The following is a 5,000-nucleotide window of genomic DNA, read 5'->3' as shown; positions in this document are numbered from 1 at the left end:
TTCCTTCTCTTGGATTGATTATCCCTGAACCTATTCTTAGCATTAAGCTAAATTAAGGCAAAAATTAATAAAACCGGCATAAAAATCCATGCTAAAGTCCTCAAAAATTATAGATAAATTGTAAGTTCATCAAATACCCCCACACTTAAGCTTTTGCTTGTCCTCAAGCAAAGACATCAGCCATAAACTTAACATTCCCCCCTTCTGTTCTCACCATTTACCTGGTGAACTTTTTAAGATAGAAATGCATTGAGTAGTCGGGGAACTTTTGTAAGTGCTCAACTCTTATTCTTGTAAATTACCAATTAAGATATGTATCAGATCCAAGGAAAGGAGAATATGAATTTCATCATAGTCTAGCCTTCACTCCTAATTCATATATAAATCAGCTCCTTAATTGTCAAGGTTAATAATCAAATTTCACTAAGTTTCACATCTGTAACTGAATCTCAATGAGAGTTCAACTTTAGAGTGCCCCTTTGAACCTCAGCTATCACCACAATTTCTTAATTCTAGGGGTGAGTGCATCTTATGCTCCATCTCACCCTTTTCTTTTCTTTTTTTTTTTTTTTTTTTTTTTTTTTTTTCGGTGTGAGTGCATTTTATGCTCCATCTCACACACTTTTCTCTCTCTTTTACTTTTTTTTTTTTTTTTTTTTTGGTGTGAGTGCATCTTATGCTCCATCTCACACTGGTCACTTACTTGAGGTAGGTAAATAGGACTCATGTTCTGAGCTGCTAGTTTTACTATTCAGCTCAAAATAGCGGAGTCAATTTGGGCTTTTGTCCTTCTTTGCAATTATTGAACCTCAAGAATCAACACTTCAGATGTGCACTTAGCTTTCTTGACCATTAACAATGAAATCAAGGGCTTCCATACACATGAAGGAAGTTAGGGCTAGTCATGCTGAAAGGCATATTCAGCTCCCCTTTTCTCTTGCATATATCAAATTGGGTCATTCACAAGAATAAAAACTTAACAAGTACATCAGTCTCCCTCAACTCATTGAATTTCTTCTTAAAAAGAATCATCAAATAAATAGTAATGAACTTGAGGGGTTCCAGTCTTTTTTTGGGTTATGTCATTGCCTGCATATGTGTGTTGGGGTGCATGGTTTCAGCCCTCATACCCTAGCCTCGGGCTCACTCCCCCACACTTAAGATGAACATTGTCCTCAATGTTCGTAGTGTTAGGCAGTAACAATAAAACTAGCAAGAGCATCATCAAGTAATAGGAGGTATTTAGAGGACTTCCCTGAAGATCAATTTCCAGATATGCAAGAGTTCTTTTGGTGGGAGCCTCTTCTGCTAGAATTTACTTGCAAGAGAGATCAAGAGCTTTGTTCTAACTAAAAATAATTTAAACCAAATAATAAAAAGACTACTATACACAATTCCAAACAATGTAAATAATTTAACCAGTCTATAATACACAACAGAAACTTACAAGGCCAAGAAGTTTGAATTCTATCTAACAAAAAAAAAATAAATAAATAAATAAATTTAAAAAAACAAGATCAAAAGCCAATATAAATATCTCTTGGAATCTGATATGCAAGTGATAAACAAGTGATTTACAAGATTGAAACTAGCCTAGAAGTCTAAGAGTTCTTGAAATCAGCACACTACCAAAGTTATTTGATTTTTTTTTTTTTTTTTTTTTTTTTTGTTGTGTGCTCAGATCTACATTAGAATTTCAGAAATGTAAGTGAATGTATGAAGATCTGATCCACACTAATAATTTTGCTAATTAGAAAGACATAGCTCCATTACTGAAACTAAACCAACATTCAAGTGTGAAGTAGATGTTCAATGGAAAAGAGAGCTAGCTAAATCAGCAATGGAGTTTATTACACACTATTCTAAACTTAAATGAACATAAGTAAACAAATCTAAAATCTACTGTAAACAGATCTACAATCATTGCTGAATTTATGATCTTTAAGCTGCTCTTCAAGTTCTAACAAAAAAAAAAAAAAAAAAAAAATCAGATTTGAAAACTTAACTTTTTAGAACAGTCACTTACAAAAACTCCAAACCTAATATCAATAAGTAGGTCTAAAATCTGTTGCAGTTAGGTCTGAAATAAGTTTGATCCCAAGAGCTTAAGACTTCTCTTTCAAGTCCCAACTTAAATGTCTTGTATGCCTCAATTGATTGCAGAGACCTGAAATCAGATCTGCAATTTTATAATGAAAGCAGCCTTGATTTAGATCTGAATACCATTACAAAAAAAATATGAAGCTCTTTTTGGACTTTTCAGGCCTCACAAACATCAGTCCTAATCCAATCCAAACATCAATCCACAGCCAATTCAGATCGGGTGCAAGTGATTTAAAAGATAACAAAACATCAAGTTCACAAAAATTTCAGATCATGTACTTATACTGCCTCAAATTCTCATGCACTTCAGATCCGATTTTACCATTCATGGCTTAAATTTTCATCAATCAAGCAAGTCTGATGCATTAAATTATGAATTGGGTGCTGTCACTACCCGAATTCACATCAAAATAGAGTGGGTTCAGGTCTGAGTTCAGATGAACTCAAATTTGAACCTAGCAGAATGCAGTCCTGCAACCGGTTGAACACAGATCTGAACTTCAAATCTGAGTTTCAGATTTGAAAACTCACATGCTATTTTTTCATTGTTTTCTTTTTCTTTTCTTTATCTATTTTTCTTCTTTTTTTTTTTAAATAAATCTAAAACAAAATACAGCAATGCAACCAAAATCTTTTTGGATGAGTGCAGGTCTGATTAATGAATGCAATTCAGATCTGAACTCATTTTTAAATTTTTTTTTTCGGTTGAGTGCTGCAATTCTGCTATAGCAGATCTGAGTGCCGAATGCAACTCAGATCTGCAACACTCATGATTTTGTGATTTTTTTTTTTTTTCTTTTAGAGGGTAATAACTTCAAGATAGAAAGCAAAATAGGTCCCCTTTTATTAAAATTAAACTGAAACAAGGAAAATAAAGTAATCTACTAAAGAGAAAAGAAGCATAACTACAGTAATACAGCAGTTGCATTCAAAGCAAAAATGAAAAATTAAGCAAATTAAACCAATTATGAATGCAATGCTGAAGAACTACATCTACCAGCTACACTAAATCAGCAATCAAATATGAAGTAGATCATCAATGGGAAAGAGAGCTAACTAGATCAGCAGTGGAGTTTCATGCTAATTGTTGTACTGTAGCAGCCCTGCTACAGCTCTAAATGCTAGTGGAATGCACTGCTGCTTTTATTGAATATGTGAGGCATCACAATTATTCAATCCAAACACACATCCTCAGCAAATTTAGATTGGGTACAAGTGGGTAAAGCCAAGAATTCAGTCCACCCAGAATTCATAGTATGCTCTGTATCAGTTCAGTCCTCACATCATATCAACTGCATTTCAGATTTGAATTTCTCTCATTCTTTGCTATCCATTCACCCTTGAGGCAGGTTGGATGTATCATAGGGTGGATTGGGGTAGTGATGGCACCCAATTCACCTCAAACTTGCATCGGTTCAGATCTGAGTTCAGAGGAATTTAGATCTGAATTGAGCAGATCTGTAACAGCAGAATTCAGATCTGAACTCAAGTCTGAGTTTGGATCTGAATTCTCAATTGCCTTACCTTCAGTTATTGCTACCAAATTGTTTTTGGGGAATAGCAGAAGTGCCCTAGGGTGAATTGGGGTGGTGATGACACCCAATTCCCCTCAAAATTGCATCAGTTCAGGTCTGAGTTCAGAGGAACTCAGATTTGAACTGTTGCAGATCTGCAATAGCAGAATTCAGATCTGAACTCAGATCTGAGTTCTGATCCGAATTCTCAATTGCTCCTCTGGTTGTTCAAAAGATCTCCCCCTTTTTTTCTCATTTGTTTTTTTTTTTCTTTTTGTAATGAAAGAAAAGAATAATAAAATCTGAAACACAAGCAACTCTTTTCGGCTGAGTGCTGCAGATCTGAAATCTGCTGATCTGAGTGCCAAATGCAACTCAGATCTGCAACACTCATCTTTATGTGAATTTTTTTCCTTTTTTTTTTTCATTTTGAAGGGAACAACACCAAGATTGAATAAAAATCAAATATGCCTTTATTAAAATGAAACAGAAACAAAAAAAAAGAAAGTAATCTACTTAAGAAAGAAGAAACATAACTACAGTAGTACAGCAGTTGCATTCAAAACTAAAATGTAAAGTTAAGCAAATTAAACCAACGATGAATGCAATGCTGAATGATACCAGATTAAGAATGCTCAATGTTTCCTAATATTGCTTCTATAAATCCCCGGCAACGGCGCCAAAAACTTGATGTGTGGCTCATTGTGACACTAGCAAGTGCACTAGCCGTTCAAGTAATAAAGTAGTGAGTGAAGTATCGTTCCCACGAGGATTTAGGAAACAATTACCAATACTAAATTGAACATTTCTTATCTGATCAACAAATAAATCAAAACTCTAATGAAAGCTAAGAAATCCTAAATTAAAATCTATCTAAATCATTGGTCCAATTGCCTTCAATTCAGGTTAGAAGAGTAAGCAGTAAATGTCAATCTCAGAATTCAGCAATCTATCAATTTGGATCATTCGAATGAATCATGATTGAGCCTTGGTTTGGTGAAACCCCAAGGTCATGAACAGCCTCTCTCAAGCGCATGTTCATCCTATGCATGAGTGACGGTTCTTCTATCTCTAGCAAGAATCTAATCCCCATGCATGCATTTCTTCAAACACTTCTAAGGCATCAATTCAAATCTGAATTGATCACCAACTGAATTGTGCAAGTTATCTCTAACCTTGCACTCAATTCAGTTCTTGAATAGTAGATCTGAATTCCTAGAGTCTCTCTCAAGCACTCTAGGAATTCCAAGCTGTAGATTAATTCGCCCAATCTGAAATTTGCAGATCTGAATTCTCTTTCAAGCAATTCAGATCTTGCAATCTCAGATCTGAGAATTCAGATCTGAGTTTTGAAGGTTAGTTGGCCGAATTGATCTGCAATCA

Source organism: Nelumbo lutea, chromosome 3 (assembly GCF_056320005.1).
Source record: "Nelumbo lutea isolate HS-2025 chromosome 3, American lotus-T2T, whole genome shotgun sequence".
NCBI classification, from domain to species: domain Eukaryota; kingdom Viridiplantae; phylum Streptophyta; class Magnoliopsida; order Proteales; family Nelumbonaceae; genus Nelumbo; species Nelumbo lutea.
This window is presented reverse-complemented; position numbering follows the sequence as displayed.